This window comes from Vicugna pacos, chromosome 11, assembly GCF_048564905.1.
Source record: "Vicugna pacos chromosome 11, VicPac4, whole genome shotgun sequence".
Classification (NCBI taxonomy): Eukaryota; Metazoa; Chordata; class Mammalia; order Artiodactyla; family Camelidae; genus Vicugna; species Vicugna pacos.
In genome coordinates this window covers 101038335-101057495 of record NC_132997.1, presented here as the reverse complement: position 1 = coordinate 101057495, position 19161 = coordinate 101038335, and the positions used below count along the sequence as shown (strand labels likewise).

Here is a 19161-nt window from a genome sequence, read left to right as displayed (position 1 = left end):
TCCCAAGGACTTGTGGGCGGTGGGGTTCTTCATGCTGTCCAGGGAGTGGTAGGAACAGAAAAGGTGAGCAGAGGAAGGCCCACTGGGACACAGCAGAGTGAAGCTGCGGAGGCCGCCCACCCGAGCTGAGTGCCCAGAGGAAGGGGCAGGGCAGCCCAGCTGTGTTCAGGTGTGCTGGCCTCTGTGACACTCTGATGTGACTGGACGCACCATTCAGAGAGAAGGCATTCTGCAGAGGGGTGGGAGCTGCAGACCCTGGGGGTCCCGATGCATAGGCCCTGCAAGACTGAGCTCTGAGGGTGGGGCACAGAGCCATGTCTGTGACTCTGCTCGCCCCAGACTGACTCACACTGGGGTCCCTGGACAGAGGGCCCTGCCACTAACATGGAAAAAAGCCCCCAAAGCACACTGCTAACTCTGCCCCCACGCTCCCCCTAGCCTGGCCAGAAGCTGCCAGTGGCTCCCTCTCCACCTCACGCCCTGCACTTCCCCAGCCGAGCAGGCACTGCTCCACCTGTCGGCAACCCTCCCTACTTCCTCGAGCCCCCAGACACGAGTCTCCACCCCCGAGACCTCTGCGTCACTGCGGACAGACCGCTGTGGCCCAGGCCCACCCTGGCACTGCTGCGCCACCAGCAGCTGTTTCTCAATTGCGAATGAAAAGATAGTACGTTTATACACTGTCCACACTGGAAACTTCACGACCATAACGAGGATTACACAGCAACCACTAACATACTTTAAAGGCAGATGCAATACAAAAGCTCTTTTTATATTAACCAAAATATGAAGGAAAAGATGAAGGAAAAAGCTGCCCAGGGCTTATTAAGTTGCAGTCGGTTAGGTTTATCAAATCTAAACAACTTTAGGGACCTGCTGTTGTACATGTCTGTCACAATCTCGACTTAATACACCTTCACGGAACGCTTAATGACAGCTTCTCGAAACTACAGCACTCACCATCTCATGGCCGAATGCTTGGGCTTGAAAATGATCTAGTCCATATTTGAGGCTAACAATTTTTTTTTAGCTTTAAACCATGACCCACAAAAACAAGACAAATTTCATTTTCTTTTTTTTTTAAATGGAGGCACTGGGGACTGAACCTGGCAAGCATGCACTCCACCTCTGAGCTATACTCATCCCCCTAAAAATTTCATTTTCTGTAAGGGCATCATTAAAATAGCAAACTTTAAGGAGCTAAAAGTGATCTCTTAATTAAGCCAGCTTTGGCTCAGATACCTGTTAAGTAATCCTTCTGCTAAAAGTAACATTCAAACACCACTACCCACGTTCACTTCTGACGGAAAGGGCAAAGTATACGAAGCAGCACCGTGTAAAAATACACCTCCAAGATAAGATCGCAGAATTATAAACAAATCAAAGTGTGAAGCTTTGGAAGGATTAATGATAATACACGTAACATTCACAGAAGAATTCTTACCACCCCAAATCAGAACAAACAGAATTGAAGAAAAAGGGTAATTTACACGGACACAATCGGAATGAGAGCTGCAGTGGGCCTACTGTAACGCTGAGGTGCTCGGGCCCTGAGCGCTCCCTGGTGGCAGGGCCGGCACCTGCTGCCCTGTCCCCGCAGGAGAGCAGGGCCCCCGCGCCCTATGCCAGCCTCACCACAGCCAGGAGGTGAGAAAGCAGCTGCCCACTGGCCTGCCAGGGAGCAGCCTGGAAGGCAAGGGACTCTGCCTATGAGTCTGTCGGGGAGACGGCAGGACACACACTTCAGAGAAGCGCCAGGCCTGGCATCTGCACTCCTGCCCTGGGCCTGCCCCCCGCTGTTGGAACACACGGAGGCTCACCAGCAAGGCTGCCCTGTCCCCACCCTCCTCCCACGCATAACTGAGAAACAAGGGTTTATCCCCTCCCCCGGCCCCAGGCAGGACCCGAACACCAGCGTGTGTGAGGGAGTGTCCTCGATGGTGCGGGCTCCCTCCAGGGCTGGGGAGTGGGTGGTGCTCATCCCTGACTACTACGGAGCGAGGGCGGGAGGCTTTCTGGCCCCGCACACATCCCGACTCCCCTGTGCCCCACTGCGCATGGCAGCCCTGGGCCACGGGGCAGGCCGGCACCTCTGCAGGCTGCTCAGGGCCTTCCACACAGCCGCTTTCACTCCCTACAGGATGAAAGCACGTAAATCCAGAACCCACCAGGCCACACCCTTCACCTGCTCCTTACCACCACCTGTGCCCGCCTGCGGATGGGGCCAGGACTCTCCTCCACCCCACAGAGGAGGCCCGGGGGACCTGAGCAGGCTTGCTGCTGGGATGTCCGTGAGCTGAAACACAGGTCTTCCCGCTCACCAGAGATAAATCCCAGAAGGTTCCACGTGGTTAACATACGTAACAGACTCCAAACCGAACCACAGACTGAGAGAGACCTGGGCTCCTTCCTCCTAAGCGACAGACCAGCCGAACGGCCCCGCCTGGCTGTGGGCTGCACATCACTGACCTCCGGTTCCCGTGGAAGATAACAATTCTGCTGCCCTTGTCTCCTGTCGCAAGAAGATCCCCAGGGTCATTAAACTCGACGGTTGAGATGGTATCAGCTGTCAAAACACAGAAGCAACTTACCAGGTTATGATTTTTGAGAGGATTTACAACAAACATAAAAAATCAACAGAAAGGATCAAAAAAAAGATAAACACATACAAAATTTTCTCCCTGGATGAAGCAAAATTTTCACGGAAAACCTGTAATTACGAAGCAGCCGCCTGCTGGTTCTGGAGCCGAGAGCCCACGTGGGTTCGTGGGTCACTGAGCTAAAGCCCAGCCCCTGGCACTCGGAGTCACCCAGACTGGGGCGTCCGGGGACAAGGAAACGGGGCTGAAACTCAGAAATTAACTTCGGAAAAAAAAACAAAAAAACTTGGCTCAATAAGACTGCTGCCTCATTTTATAACGCATGCCTGATAGACCTTTAAAAATAAACCTGATTCTTACATAATATCAGCAGAAACGTTTTATTCAGTGTGGTAACTGGTTGGCTTCTGTACAAAATAACATCACAGACAGTACAAGTTCTACCTCACTGTCTGGATAACGTCACCGTCACTGACAATGACACTGCTACCTAGCGGGGCACTGCCGGTCAGACACTCGAGATCCCTGACACCAGCAGCACAAAGATCCGGACGTCAGCTCGCTGGGGGCAGAGGCCACAGGGCTCAAAGAACAAAGCCAAGCCTGGAAACGTCCTCAGTCGTCCTAAGGCTAACACTTCAGTTAGGGGAACCGGAGCTGGATTTACGACAGAGACAAGTACCCCGCGACAGACTTCAGAGGAAACCTGCTTTCTCGATAGCTCAGCTTCGCTGAGCACTGATGGAACAAAGGCACGGGTCTGGTTTCCCAAAGGGCTGGTGCAGCCGGTTTTCTGACCACAACTGGACTCTCATCCTTAGTCAGCTGCCGCAGAAAATCTCTCTGGCTGCTCCAAGGAAGGGACGGATCATTACAAACCCATCGTCACTGCGCCCCGGCTCAAAGGGCGGGTCCTACTGGCACACGAGAGTGACCTCTCTGTGGTGCGCAGGCCACAGTGCCACTGAGGTCGGAAGTGTTAAGACAAATACTGCTAAATGGCTACTATGAACAACTTACCTACTAATAAGAAATGGATCCAAAAGTTGTAACCACCTGAAGGACTCCCCAGAAAAGCGGCCATAATATAACGCCATTCGCAAAGGTCTGCACAAACATTTATTGGTTAATGTATGATATCCCTCCTGCAAATGAAGTTCTTACTGCCCTGGTACTGTTTACTGACATTTAAAAACACTGTAAAATTCTACAGCCTGGGACTTCTTTTTCTCTTAGTCTTCTGTTAGCCTTGGGAAAACAATTAGGCTTCTTGCTACAAGTGTCACTTTTTAAATTAAATTACCTGAAATAACCTATTTGCTTAAGTGAAACTATTCTGTATTGGACTAAAAGGGACTAAAAATCTGTGTCATTTATACCCAAGGGGTGCACAATATTATATAATTAATGGAATTCTAGCTGTCAGTGATTTTCACACTTAATTAAAATGGAGTGAATCTTTTAAAAGAGAAACTCTATGAGTGCCAGTGGTGAGAAATTTTTTTCATTAGCTACGTAAGTATGTATGAAACTAAAATTAGAAAGCCCTCTGTAGAGTTTAGAAGAGCTTTGAAATCAAAATATACAAGCCAAATACCAACAAAACTACAAGATGAAGAGCATTAAAACGACCAGCATGAATTTCATCTGGCAGTACTGTGGATGCCGGAGCATAAATGTGGTGCTGACAGAGGACACTGAGCTGGGTTTCACAAGCACCAAGGACAGAGCGTAACCCAGTTCTGCCCTCTGTCCTGCCCAAGAGCCTGGTGCCCTACGCACAGCACAGACCACCCCTCCAGCCGTGCTGCTGGCACCGGGTGCCCGTGTCACCAGAGTGAGACGCCTTCTCCTGGTGCGAACCGCCCGCCATGAAGCACTCTGCTGCAAGCTGGTCCCTGGCTGATGCAGAGCCCACCACTGCCCACTCAGATCCTCCTCGAAAGCCTGTGAGGAATGCTTAGCAGCCCCCGGGAACATCCCAGCCTCTCAGCCATGCGTGGGACGGCGCCCAGGGCCCACTCCTTCCCTTCCCATCCTGCTCGCTAAGGGGTCAGGAGACTGAAAGGGCATCTGTCCACAAGGCAGCAAGTGTGAGCAGGCTTCAGTGGACGCTGTGGATGACGGCAAGGGGCTGGAGAGTGGAGACTGACTGGGGAGAGTCTGGGTGTGCACGGGGCCAACGTCTCAACGCACCAACGGCCTTGGGCAAGCTCCGTGCCAGCTGTGGGGCCTGGGGATGGCGGGAAGTCTGTTCCCAGAACTGCTGGGCCCCCAAGCCAGGCCCCGTCCTGTCAGGCCGGGGCACACACTGCTCCTCCACTATGGCTTCCTGAACGCTGGCTGCTAGGAGTGGATGTTTCCACAAGGGGTCCTCTCCAAAATGCCCAGAGCCAGGAGAAAAGGCCTCAGGAGTCAAACACTTGAGGTCCAAGGAAAGGACCCACCACAGGAAAGCCCTCCACTGAAAAACCCCTGCCCACAGAACTGCCTCTCTGCTCCAACGTGGCTCCAACTTCAACAAGAACCAACAGCTCAGGATCTAAAGGCCCAGGACAGAAGACCCAGCACTGAGCAGGAACCTGGACGGAAGGGGGCAGCGCACCAGCAAAGTCACAGACAGGACGCCTGCTGTTTGCAGGGAGCTGACCCCTAATGAGTGACGGTGCCACCAGTGTCGGCCGAGGCCTGCGCACCTGCCAGCTGCTGTCCTGAGCAAGCACGCCGCGGTGTTGACCAGTGAGCCCCACTGCAGCCCACGGAGCGGGCGCTGGGCGCGGCACACACTCAGCTTGGCCATGGGGGCAGGAAGCTATCGCGCCCAGCAACACCCTTAGGGGACAGCAGCAGGGCGCGAGCAAGCACAAACAAGGAGTGCTCTTCGAAATTCAAAGGGTAACAGTGGTAATTTAAAACCTCAAGACCTCTTCCAAAGGGTAGAAGAAAATGACAAAGAGGCGGGCAACAGGAGGGCCAGAATCATCAGAGGGCAGGACCAGGCCGCCCATCCCCCGGTAACAGGTTCCAGCAAGATGACAGAAGAAAGGAAGGGAAAAGCCATCACAGGGTAGGACACATCTCCCAGAATGGACACGAGCGTATCGAGGCTGTCTGGGCACAAGGGGCCCAGCACCCCTAAGGAAGAGGCCCCGCCCCAGAGCAGCGCTCTGACCCACGGGGCTGAGGGCAGAAGGGAAAGAACAAACAGGTCACACACACGCAGAAGGACTTAGACGGCATCACGTAAGACGCAGGAAAAGTAATTTTCAACCTGAAATTCTATAGCCAGCCAAATTCTCAGTCAAGCTTGAGGGTAGAGTAAAGACGTTTTCATACATGCAAAGAGCAAGAATGACCACAAAAAACCCTTTTGTGGGTTCAAACTGGAAGATACAATTTGGCAAGATGAGAACAAACCAAGAGAAAAGACGACAGGGGATCTGACATCCTGGCAACGGTGAGGGAAGTCCCAAGACCAGAGCCCAGCGGCCCCGCGGCCAGGAGACCTGCCTGCAGCACCACCAGCTCCACGTGCTTGGACAAGGGACTCCCTCTCCCTGAGACTCAAGCTCTCCTTTGTAAACAAAAGTAACCGTGGCACTTGTACCCCAAGGGCCCAAGGCGAGGGGCAGCTGGGCTCAAGCAGCCGCCCAGCTCAGCGGAAGGCCGGGCCACCGCACGCCTCCAATCCTGCACGGTGATGCGGGCGAGCGAGCTGCAAAGCGGTGTTCAGTGTGCTCATGCTGTGCAAGGAACTCAGAAACCGCTGCTTATACACAAGCTAAATTTTAAAGCAAAAACACACAGATAAATGAATAGGAAACGGTCTAGAAAACACACACAAGCCGCTAGGAGCAGCTGCCTGAGGAGGGCTCCCACTGCCACTCTCTTCATGTCTCACCGTTCGACTTAAATAATAAACGCTCTCCTTTTGCTTTTTGAGACAAAAACAATGAAATCCAGTAAAGATGAGAGGGGACAGTTCATCCCGAGATCTGCCCTGCTCTGCATTCTTGTTGCTAACAGCGCGCCTTAAAGCAGTTCTCTGAGTGTGGTCTGTAGACCCCTGGGGACTCTCAAGAACCACGCAGAGGTCCACGAGGTTAACGCTACTTCACCTGCCAATACCTCACCTGCCAATGTCACTGCGCTGCCACCTGCGTGGATGAGCAAAGGCAACGGGGGCTGAAGCTGCTGGTGTCTCAGCACAAAGCCCGCAGCTCAAACCGCGCCCGCAGCCCCGCTGCTCATACCACGCGTGTGCAGGGAGACAAGACGGAAAAACGCCAGTTCTGCTTAGGAATAGCCTCAACGAACAGCCACACGAATTACTGTTACCCAGTCCCAAGCCTTCCATGTGCCCCCGACGTGCTCGTGGCGAGGCTGGCGCAGCGCACCCCCCGCCCCCCGCAGGGACCCCGCCATCTCAAGGACGGGCTCGTGCAGCCACCTGCGCTGCAGCCCAGCACACCCTCCCTCACGGAATGCCACTTTTATTTGAAAGAACAACTGACCAATTACAGCTGTTTAGATGTCGACATTTGCAAAAATTTTCTTAAAAATGAACACATGGAGCCCTTACTACACAGAAAACCAGTTGACTGAGCGCATTTGCTGCCAACGATGAAGTTCAAGCTTTCAAGAGAGACCAGGACTGGGGGAGCCTTTCCTACCGCTATTACCCCGGCAGTTTTCCACCAGGGCTTCTCTGATGAGATCAGCACTGGTCTTTCCTGACCTCGTGTGAAGAAACGAATCGGCGTTCAGAAGATCTGAGTGACTCTGTGTGCCAACACGTACGTCCAAGTGCCCCAAGTGTGATGCCGCCAAGTCACCTGCATTTGCAAGAGACACACTCAAAGCGCAAGACAGAACTACGGATTTTAATGTCAACAGGGGTAGAAAATTCAGCAATATGGTTTCAGACTCCAAAGTGCAACAAAACTTGAAGAAACCACCATGTGTCTAATTCTGCTGTAGGAAGAACATCCATAATTGCATGAAAAGGCTATTACACTGGCCCTCCCTTCTCTAACTGCATGTAAGTACGAGGCGAAATTTTCTTTGTGTATTTTGATAAAACAGTCGTAACAGACTGAAGGCAGAAGCAGGTGTGAGAATCCAACTGTCTCCTTCAAGCCCTACACTGAGAAGGTCTGCAAAGTGCAAAACAATGCCACTTAGCCTTTTTGTTGGGGAAAGGTGTTTTTCGTTAAAAACGTTATGTTAACACATAGTAGATTTGATGTGGCGCAAGCTCACATCCCCAGCCTTTATCACTGCAGTGACTTCGGAGCGGGCGCTTCTGCCCCCACTCTCACCCCAGCCCCCCCCCCACAAAGGCCAGAGGGACCTTCCTAAAAACTGTGACGCCGACGTCACTCCTCTACTTAGACTCCTAAAACGTGTGAGCACTTACTTCGAACCACAATTCAAGGCGTTGGTTCCTCCCTCTGGCCTGCCAGTCTGCCCTCACCACGGCACTCCCTTCTTTGCCAGACCAGCACACCAGGACTGGTTTTCCGGATGCACCGGGCTCTCTCCAATCTCCACTCCAAGCCCCTCAATCTGGAACACTACCCCCCGCCCCGACTTCCTTCCCTTCTCCCCTCGCCGTCCGCGTCCTGGGTGCTCCTCCATGTCCACGTGTGCCGCTCTCAAGCCGCTGCCATGGCCCACATGCTTGCCAGTCTCTGTGTAACTGGGGGTCTCGAGAGGCAGTGCTGGGTTTCTCTGTTCCAACATCCGGCGCCAGCAGCCCTTCAGGACACTGTTGTCCACACTCAGAGGAACTAAGCTGAGAGCCAGCCCCTGTGACACTCTTCCCTTTCCTTAGCTGGCTCCCTGGAGTGATGCGTGGGTTCTGGCCGGCAGAAGTCCCACTGAGACGGAATGAATTACTCGAGACTCTGTGGAAAAAGTCAAGAAAGCGAGAGGGAGTCAACTCCACGAGCCTCTCAAATGCCCCCACGTTTACTGTGTACCATCAAAGGAAAAAATCACTAACAGTTGTGCAATGGACGCAGGAATTTAGGGGAAGACGGGGTGGGATGGAGACTGTAGAAGCCACGTGAGTACACAGGACATGGAAACAACCTAAGTGTCTATGAACAGATGAACGGATAAAGAAGACATGGTGTATATACACAACACAGTACTACTCAGCCGTAAAAAAGAATGAAAAGTTTGCCATTTGCAGCAACGTGGGTGGACTTCAAGGGCATTATGCTAAATGAAGCCAGCCCTAGAAAGACAAATACTGTACGGCATCACTTACAGGTGGAATCTAAAGAACACAGCAAATTAGTGAATATAACAAAAAAGCAGACTCACAGATACAGAGAACAAACTAGTGGTTACCATCAGGGGGAGGGGAACACAGGGGTGGAGGAATGGGAGGTACAACTCCCGGGTGTAAGACAGGCTCAAGGATGTACGTACAACACAGAGAACCCAGACACTATTTTGTAGTAACTGGAAATGGAAAGTAACCTTTAAAATTATGTAAACATTTTTTAATTAAAAAAAAAGACACCGGCACTTTAACAGTTTTCAGTTACTGTGAGCACTCTGGCCAAGCCTCCTGGCGTTATCTGGAATCTTCCTAACAACCCTGTGATGGTCACAGGGAACAGCACCCTGTTTTACAGCCAAGGAAGAGAAGGTAAGCAACCTGCCAAGTTAACACACAGCTAGTAAGAGGGTTGAAATGGAACCTGTACTAAACCTTACTGTATCTTGATTTTCAGCAAGTTGAAGGGACAACCTAAGCCGCTCGCTGAGCCTGGAGCGCAAGCTGGGCGCAGGCGACTGCCGACCCCACGGTGCGCTGGGCGGGAGGGAAGGTCAAGTCCTAAGGCGGGCTGGGTGCTGAGCGGCTGAGCCGCGGCTCAGAAAGACAGTGGGATTTGGGATCTGAGACAGATTCAGACAATGAGTAGGGGTGGAAGGTGGGCAGGAGGCGAAAACACAGGAATTCTCCACTTGTTGAAAGTCTGCTTTATGCCACTTCATTTTTACAAAAGACCTATACCAGTAACCTGTTTTTGCTAACTGGAAGAAATCCAAAGATTTTCACTTTTGCAAAAACCAAAAACCAAAAACCAAAACCAAAACAAGCAAACAAACGAAATGCGAAAAAAGCCTTCAGTGTGTTTTGCAGGAATCCGTTGCACAGGCAGTGCGCAGCCGTCTCAGCATCCAGCCACCAGAGCGCTCAACTGCGCCTGTGAGCGCCTGTGCTTCGTCTCAGCTGAGCGTCTGCCAGCAGGACGTGTCCTAAGGTAACTGCTTCCTCCCTTTCCACCATTTCAGCTCACAAAAGGAAGGTTCTGTAGGAGTGCTCTGCTTCCAGACAGCAGGGGAAACCTGCGTTCTAAGCTGGGAAAGAAGTGTGAGCAAAGATCAGGGGAGGGGAAAGATCGCTGAACAGGCATGGAAAAACCAACAGGTCAGGCCCTACGCAAGGGATCTGGGGTGAGCAGAGAGACTGGGGGGAGGTCAGGAAAAACAAGCAACTGCTGTTTTCATATTTAAATACAGCTACAACCAAGCCCAAACACCGTAAAACACATGAGAATTCGCGGACACTTCACCACCACCTTACAGGTGCAGAAGCCCCGACCCTGCTTTATCTCAGTGAAAATCTCATAACGTAACTGCTAGATAAGCAAGCTGAGGTTCAGAAAGGGCCTTCAGATGGTAAAGAGCAGACACGAACTGAACCCCAAGTTCCCCACTGAAACAACAGATGTTTTAAAATCAAGGAATAAAAAAATCATCTGAGTATAAAGTAACATCAGTCCCGCTTCTCCAATGGACAGTCTGACTTCAGAGACACCACAGTGCAGCTGGGCTCAGCAGGCACACTGAACACATTCATCTTCAGAAAGCCACACACACCTGATTTCCTCAAGGCAGAATCTCCCCAGGAAGCTCTCCTCTAATTAAACTGCAAGGATGTCTCCAGATCCTTTTCGTGTTTGATGGCCCTCCCCAGAAGATGCCGTCCTGAAGGCTCTCTCCGGCAGCACAGGGATAAACAGGAAGTAAGCGGGAATGCTACACTAGCAGGTAAGCATCCGACCGGACAAAATCCAAACGCCCGACACAGAGCCCCACCGCCCTCACTGAAAAGGCCAGTGATGAACACGGGGTGCCCATTTTCTACACACAGAAAAATCTATCACAGCACTCTAAAAATAATGACTACACTGGAAAGCTTTGCATTCACAAATCTGGTATTTCAGTGATTCCAAAGAGCACATTTCCCTCATTTTAACAGCTCTGAAATCACTTGTATCTCATATTCAATGAAACACGACTGCTGTTGGTGCCCAAGTGCTCTGAATTTCTCTTATCCTCACCTGATTTAAACGTTTCGTTCTTTCATGGTATCTACGTAAACTCTTTCAAAAAGGCTGGCCATACCATTACCCAGATACCACATTATTTATACAATTCCCCAGACTCAAGCTTGAGTTAAGCAGATCAACCTTTAGCTTTGTTAAACATTCTTTTGTTAGAAAAAGATTAATGTCTAATTCAAAGCAAAAGATTAGATCCTGGACTAAAAAACTGATGAAAACAAAATCATCAAAGGAAAAGCCTAGACACTTGAAGCTACATATCCTGAGCTAAAAGGACCAGCTCTGATCAACCCGTACAAAGGAGCATGCAAAACCAGGTAACCGTCCACGACAACCCCCCTCTCTGGCCGGCCCCTCCCCATCGTGACTCCAGGAAACCAGGGAAGGCAACGAGTGAACAGCAGCAGCAGACCCAAAGCCTCCCTGCAGGAGGGCAGCCTCTTCCCGTCAGACATCGCTTGTCTGCACGCGGCTGTTCCAGGTGCTTATCATTTCTGTGTCATCTACTCTTCAGATATGTTGAGAATGGCAATTCTTAAATCTTGTTACCAATTTAAAAATTTTTTTTAATTAAAAAAAAATTTTGGAGGAGGTAATTAGATTTACTTGTTTATTTTTAGAGGGGGTCCTGAGGATTGAACCCAGGACCTCATGCCTGCTAAGCACATGCTCTACCCCTGAGCTACACCCTCCTCCCTTGTTACTAGTCTTACACGGTTTTGACGGGCACTTCCTTTAAAGACATCTCAGTTTCACTTCTTTCAGAGGTAATGTCCGACAATTCCTGGTGGTGAGCCCTCTCCCGAGCTCTGCAAGGACAGAGCAGGCCCAAGGCTGGTCAGCCATGTGCCATGGTGGGGCTTCTTCAGCCTGGCCACAAAGGGTCCCTGATGCACTCCCGCCCCGCTTCAAACCCTGGCTCTGCCGCAGAGCGGCCGCCAGCCAAGTTACCTGCCTTGTGTACCTTGGCTTCTGCATCTAAAACTGGGAAGAACAAGAGTTCCTCCCTCCGAGGGTTGTCTGAAGACTGAATTAATGGGCACAACTTGAAGCAATCTCCGGAACACCGGAACACACAACAACTGTCGGCATCTTTACCTCCAGGCTGGGTCTTCTATGAGGTGGTGGGGCTGGGGGCGGGGCACCGAGCCTTCGAGCTTAAAACAGAGCTCACACTCCACCGAAGACAGACAAGCAAAGGACTGTCGTGTAAAAGAGGTTCACGTGGTGAAAGCTGTCCAAGGAAAGAGAGCAGGGGCTGAGTGATGGTGGCTAAACATCACACATGAAAAATCTGCACAAATGGTTAACAACTTCCAAAGAGTAGTTGCAGCTAGAGCGTTCAGTGTCTGGAGGTACACGCTAACAGCTCCTTTCTCACTTCCTTCTGGAAGCCTCCGCCTGGTTTGGCTACTTTGACTTCTGCTCATCTAGGCATAAAAGCTCACCTAGTCCACCTTCAGGACTAGTCCACCCTACCAGCACAACAGCTTGCTGCAGGGGCGGAGAAAGGGGCAAGTCACCAGTGACTGTCACGTACACATCTTGTCACCAGAGGACAATGAGTCATCTCCTTCTGAGCCCACCTCTCTGCCCACCTGCAGGGAGATGGGACTCCCCGGCAGCTCTATGGCTGGCCTGACCCACAAGCAAAACCCTGCTGTTTAAAAAAAAATCATCAAATTTTACACACTACTATACTTTCTTCAGGAGTTTCCCAAAACTATTAGTTTTAAAAACAAAAAGGAAATCAAAAGCCACTTTCCACCGTACTCACGCCTCACCCTTCAAAGCCGGGGAGACCACGCGCACCCTCACACCCTCACGCTCGCCACGTGCTGTCCTTCCTCAGGGGCGGAGAGGCCCACGCGATCCCAGTCATCTTCTGATCAATCGCAGCGGGAACCAGAGAGGTGGCCCAAAGCTCAGGGTCACCAGGGCGCTCTCCAAGGCAGAGCTTGGGCCACCACGAACCTTCGAGAACAAAACACCTCCCCAGCCACGAACCTAAACCAACCCCGGACCACGACTTCAGTTCTACATCCGAGTATTCGGGTACAGGAACCAGCCTCAAGCTACCCACACCCTAGCTCCCTCTCATCCACGTTTCTTCACGAAGGTGGAGTCGGGGCACAACCAGCTCCATGACCAGTTTCTTTCTAATCCTTGCTGAACAATCACTAGCTGTGAACAACTACTTCCTCCTCCTTTACGGCAGGCGTCCACGGTAATGACACATCTCGAACAAATGCTATCACAACTACGTGACGGCATAACAAACGTTGTAAGGTGAATTACTAAAGCCAGAGCATTCCGTGCGGTAAGACAGCAGGCCTGGAATGCACACAACGATCAAAAAGTATGCGGGTAACTACCGCAAAGCCATCTTACAAAAAAGTTTAAAATACCAACCCTCAGATACATTCAAATTTTTACTTAAAGTAGGGGTTTAAAATTGCAAAAAGTTCCAGTTTAGAGAATAGACTATTTCTGCCAAGATTTTTTTAAAAAGAACACCATTTTCAAAACGTAACATCACACTTAAAATACATTTCAGTAGGCCTTAAATTTTAAGTCATTCAGCTTGCCAACAAAACGTCTCTTCTAAAAAGAGAGAAACCAGAAATTGAGACAGGCATTAAGCTCTCCCAGCTCCCTTCCTCTAAATAAACGGGTTTTGATTTAGTCCTGACATTAATTTTGAGTAAGGTGAATGGTCACCGACTTGGCACTGCAAAGTTTAAAAAAAAAAAAGGATCTTGAATATAAAAGAAACAGAATTCAACCTCAAATCATGAACATCTTTACAAACTTCTTAAAGCACAGTTTTACTTGCTTAATAACCTGGGCGCTGTTCGACTCTCAGGGCCAAGGATCTCCAGGTGTCACACTGCCAGGGAGAGGTGCAGGGTGAAGGAGGGGGCAGGTGGAGGAAGGGTGTAACACACCTGGCCAGAGGCTGTTAGTTATTGGGGGCAAGAAAGGTGTATTTCACGTACAGACAATTTCAAGAGAAGGAGAAAGGTTCACAATGTTCAGTAAGACGGCAGAACAGTAACAAAAACCCACATGTGATTCTAATTAAACTTCTGAGTCCACCTTCGTGTGTGTGAGGGAAAGCCTCTAAGTGCTCGACTTTGAGATGACAGCGGCGCCGTGGGAAGCTGGGGCAGGCGACGCCCTTGGAGTCTGCGCCGTGGCTCACCTGAGACTGTGACTAAGGGAAACATCCACCTACTTCAAGCAACGCCGTAAAGTTCAAGAGTAAAATCTGGAGCAGGAACTTTAAAATACATCACTGGAGAAGGGAGCAAGAACTGACGTGAAGCTGAAGAACGTCAGAGGATCGAGTGCTCCAGCCCTGCTTTCAAAGAAGAAACTGAGGCACAGCAGGCTGCCCCCATCGCCAGGTGACCAGAGCCTCGCGACGCGGGCCTGTGCGAGCTCCCTCCACTCCCGCCAGTCTGCAGCAGCCCAGCTGTGTGCCTCCCGAGTCCCCAGTTCCCGCGGCCGTCTCCGTAGTCCCAGCGAACGCAGGAGGCAGCCGCCTGCGGAGCAGGGAGCCCCGAGAGCCGCAGGCTGCGTGACCGGGGCTCCTTCCACAGCCCCGGGGCCGCCTCCCTGCGCGGACCGGGCTCCTTCCATAGGCCCCAGGGCCGGCCCCGCGCCCCGCTGCGCGGCCTCACCTTCGGCCACGTCCTCGTCGACGGCCGCCTTGACCTGCGAGAAGCACCGCTGCAAGTCGCTGGGCCCGCGGGGCAGCCGCCGCCTCCGGCTCCCGCGGACACCCCGGGCGCGTCAGGCCCGCGCCCCGCCCGACCTCTGCTCCTCACCTGCCATGGCCGGCCGGCGGGCCGGCGGGCGCGGGCGGGCGCCGAGAAGGCGGCTGAGCAAGAACGCAGCCGCCGCACTGCTGCCGCCCAAGCACCTCAGCCAGGCCGCCGCCACCACCAGACTTTTTTTCCCTTTTCAAAATGGCGCCCAAAGCCCGTCGCCCCGCTTGATGACGTCATCTCTCTCCGCCCCCGCGGGCCGCGGGCGGGGGCGGGGCCGCTGGGAGGCTCCTCTGCGCTGGGCGGGGCCGGGCGCACGGCCGAGGGTGGGGGCCGCCGGGGCGCGCCTACTGCGCCTGCGCGAGCAAAGCCGCGCCGCGCCGCGCCCCGCCCCCTGGAAAAGATGGTCGCGTTGGGGGACGCGCGGACGGAGGGCGGCTGTGGGCCTGGAGCCTAGTGCTCCCCTGAGGATCAGCAGCGCTGCTGCTGCGGGCCAACTGCCCGCCCTTCTGGGGAGTTTTGGAGGGCGGGAGACGGCCTTCGCCCCATTCCCGAGCGGGGCCCGCCTCCAGCGTCTTCGGCCAATGGGGGCGCGGTCCTTCAGGGGAGCAGCCAATGGAGACCGCGCTGGGCGGCTGGAGGGCGGAGCTTCCCGGCCGCGGCCGCAGCTGGAGCGCGCAGCACCTGAGAGCGTCCTTGCCGCCCACCGCCAGTGGCCGCACTGGAAATCACTCTCCTCCCACACCGCTCCAGGCCCCGGAGCTCAGGCATCCCTGCACAGAACTCCCGTTGTCGACCAGATTGCTAGTTCAGGGGTTCCTTGAGTCCCAGTATACAATCTTAGGGAAATAGTGTTGAAATACATGTGGCCCAGCGCCCTTTCATACGAGGGTGTGGTTTCTGTGGCCAACGAGGGGATTATTCCTTTGTGGGAAATCATAACTTCTTTCAGGGCTATTGCGAAGTTGATGGTGACCGTATCGCACCACTGGAAGACGATCGGTTCAAATCAGGAACATTTGTCCACTCCACGAGTGCTATTTTTTTGTCAGCTCCTGCTATGTGTCACATGCTGTTCACGGCCCCGCAGGTGCGGGGTAAACAGCAAAATGCCTGCCCTCACAGAGCTTACATCTCAGTAAAAATCAGGCATAAAGCGGAGTATGTCGTAAGTCAGATGGAGTCGGGTAGAGAAGTAAAGCAGGGAAGGAGGGAAAGGCAGCGTGTACTGGGAGGGTTGCAGTTTGAACACGGCGACTGAAGAAGACCTCAAGAAGACGAGGGGGCAAGCCGTGGGGACGTCTGCAGGAGGCTGTGCCAGGAAGTGGGATGGTCTCCCGGCGCGATAGGAAGCAGTGGGGTCATAAGCAGAGAAGGGTCGCAGCTGACTTGGCCGTTAACGGGGCCACTGTGGCTGCTCTGCTGAGAATAGACCGCAAGGAGCTGAGGTCATCCAGAGAAAGGGATGAGGGCTGAGTGGTCCTGGATGAGGTGGTCCTGGGAAGCGGGCTTGAGAACCGGTCGGGTTTCAGAGATGCCAGTCTGGAAGGCTGAGCGCCCTGGGACTGACCGTTGGAGTGGATGCCCTGGGAAGAGCAGGGACTCAGGGACCCCTGCGCTCTGGTGGTCTGAGCACCTGGCACCAGGGAGTTTCTGCGCCCGAGGTGGGGCGCCGCGGGGGAACGGCTGGGCGGAGTTGGCCTGCACGCTGATTGATTGGTTAGTTGTGACAGCGTGGAGCAGTTGCTAAGGCAGGTGCACGTGGGCAAGTCGGGCCTGGGGGTGTAGAGTCAGAGGCGCCAGCAGCTGGAGGCATTTCAAGCCAGAAGAGACTGGATGAGCTCACCCCCGGAGGCGGGGCGGATGGGGAAGAGCTCCTGGACACAGCCGGAAGGAGTCATAGGAGGGGCAACGTGGGAGGTGGGCTGGAGAACCAGGAGCACAGGGAGTCCCGAGCCCCGCCCCGGAAGACAGGCGGGAGGGGTCTGCTTTCAAACTCTGCACGAGGAGCCTTGAGGATGGACCGCTTGGTTGTAGCAGTTGGGATGCCGTTACTGACCTGGGCAGAAACAGTCACCGTGGAGTGGCCAGTGCCAACCTGCTTTGAGAGAGTTTAAGAGAAGGTAGGAGGGGCGGGGAGGGTATAGCTCAGTGGAAGAGCACGTGCTTAGCATGCACAAGGTCCTGGGATCAGTCCTCTCAGTACTGCCATTAAAAGAATAGAATTAAAAACAGATAAAACAAAAATAAAATTTACTTTAAAAAAAAGAGTAAGAGGAGATGAATGGAGGTAGTAACAACAATCCGTTGTTTTCAAGAGGAGCGGAGAAGTGGGGCTATAATTTCCCTTTTTTACTGATAGATTTGGCTAGTCTTTCCCTGAGCAGTTGAAAACCTGAGTTGGCCTCAGACTTTCCTATGCAATTGCTTTAATTTATGTTAACCATAAGTCTTTTGAAGTGACAGCAAAATAATCAGTTTTAGTTTAGACTGTGTTCTTTGGTTAATTAGCTACCATTAAGTTAAAACTTTAAAACAGCACAAAAGTAACATATTCCTGAAAATAGTGAGCTGTTTTCCTTGTGTCCCACTGGGCATCAACTGGTATCCAGAGATTTTTTAACTATTCCATTTTAAGGATGCTAGGGAATTGAAATCTCAGTGAGTTACTCTGGATTTGAACTGGTGTTTACAAGTCCCTGGGTATTGAAAGGCAATTTTCTTGTTTTATTATTTTCAGATCTCATGGCCAAACTGTGAAATGCCTGGTGTGTATTGGGGTCTAGTCTACTGTCCTTATACGAGAGACTGCTACTCGCTGATACAAACGACTTGGGTGACTGTGTGATTCCAAGTGCATGAAGACTGTGAGTCTTTGTCAGCTTGACTAGGGTGCAGTACAGTTATTAAAGCTCAGATGAATCTAGGTGTTGCTGTGAAGGTATTTTGCAGTTTCGATTGACATCTGTGATCAGTTGACCTTAAGGGAAGGAGATGACCCCTGACCATGTGGGTGGACCTCACCCCATCAGCTGAAAGCTTTGTGAGCAAGTACTGAAGTTGCTCGGAGAAGGAATTCTGCCTCAACCTGTAACTCCAGCTGTTGCCCGAGTTCCTGGCCTGCCATGTGGATTTCAGACTTGCCATCTCCCACAATCACATGAGCCAATTTCTTAAAATAAGTCTCTTAACATATACACATACATTCAATTGTCTCTGTTTCTCTGGAGAACCCTGAAGTTCTAAAACAGGCTAAAGGACTCTGTACTGATGGTGGTGGGGGGTGGTTGTGGGGTGGGGCGGGGACTGACTGGGAGAGAGCAAGAGAGAACATTCTGGGGTGACGGAGTGTTCTGTATCTTGTTGGAGAAGTGATTACGCAAGTGCATACTGCTGTCAAAACTCATCCAACACCGAACCGTTGAACGTTGAGATTCCATTTTATTGTCCATGAGTTATAGCTCAATAAAACTGATATTTTAAACACCTGACTTACCATATATCTAATTTTTCACCAAGCCCAAAGAGGACTTTATGTCTTGGAAGTTTGGAAGAAGTCACAGAGGAACAGGCCCTGTTAATTGTTCTTCCCTGCAGACCTGTAGTTTTTAGAAACAATTTCTTGGATTTATTTAGAGCTCAGTGACTGAATACCATTTAAATGTGGATTGTTTTCACGTTCAGCTGTAGCAGCCGGCTCAGAATTGTCATCAGTGTACCCTGCTGGTCAGAGTGCAATACACCAGATTTAGAAACTTGTTCAGGTGAGGGCTCCTGGCCTCTCCTCTGAGCGGGTTCACACCTGTGCCCTCGGCCTCACCCCGCAGCATCCTGCTCACAGCCGGAATTAATGGCTCTCTTCTCTCCTCGGGTTCCTTAGCTCTTCCAGGTCCCCCGAAGCAAGAGTTCACAGGAGAAAACTCTTCCCTTAGCTCGACCTACCTGGGGCGCCCCCAAGCCCCGGCAGTGCCCTGGCAGGAGCTCGAACCGCTCTCTCCCTTTCATCCCTGGGGCAGAGGGAGGAGGCAGACGTGGCACCTGCTCGCTGGGGATCAGCCCGTCCATCCAGCCCACATGCGGGGGCCCCCGGGCTCGGAGACGGCAGGGGACTCCCCCCCCAACCCCATGGTCCTGCACAGAAGTACTCGGGGGCTTCTCTGTCCTTTGAACTTGTGGAGCAACAGGGTGAGGTTGTGGGCATCCAGACACATCCGTGAGCAGTAGAATCTGGAAGAAACCTTCACACACCCCTGGGGAAAGTCTTTTTCCCTAAATTTGATACTCGCCGGCACCCGACATTCGCTGGCGGTCCCCTGCGTTCTGGAACACCAGCGATGTGATGTTTCTTATTTTCGAACCGGATATTTAAAAGTGAGAAAGACACTTGCTCATTTTAAGCTTTTTTTTTTTAAGAAGTAA

At 52.1% G+C, this 19161-nt stretch overlaps 1 long non-coding RNA gene and 1 other non-coding gene across 12 annotated transcripts in view; one reads left to right on the top strand and one right to left on the bottom strand.

Annotated features, from left to right (window-relative positions):
• The window catches only part of LOC102542137 (uncharacterized), a 29424-nt gene extending 14445 nt beyond the window's left edge, over positions 1-14979 (bottom strand). For 3 of the 11 annotated variants that reach the window (XR_012077709.1, XR_012077712.1, XR_012077705.1), the window contains exons 1-3: positions 14656-14979; positions 8020-8509; positions 2470-2566 (exon numbers count right to left, since the gene is read on the bottom strand). This is a non-coding gene — a transcript (uncharacterized protein). Of the gene's footprint in view, positions 1-2469; positions 2567-8019; positions 8510-12067; positions 12204-14655 lie in introns of all 11 variants that reach the window. The other 8 variants (XR_012077710.1, XR_012077713.1, XR_012077704.1 and 5 more) reach the window with 4 other exon arrangements.
• A 1465-nt stretch (positions 14980-16444) lies between these two features.
• On the top strand, positions 16445-18233 carry LOC140699492 (uncharacterized). The gene is made up of 2 exons (XR_012077714.1): positions 16445-16865; positions 17483-18233. It is a non-coding gene; the product is annotated as an uncharacterized lncRNA (long non-coding RNA).
• Positions 18234-19161: the final 928 nt, after the last annotated feature.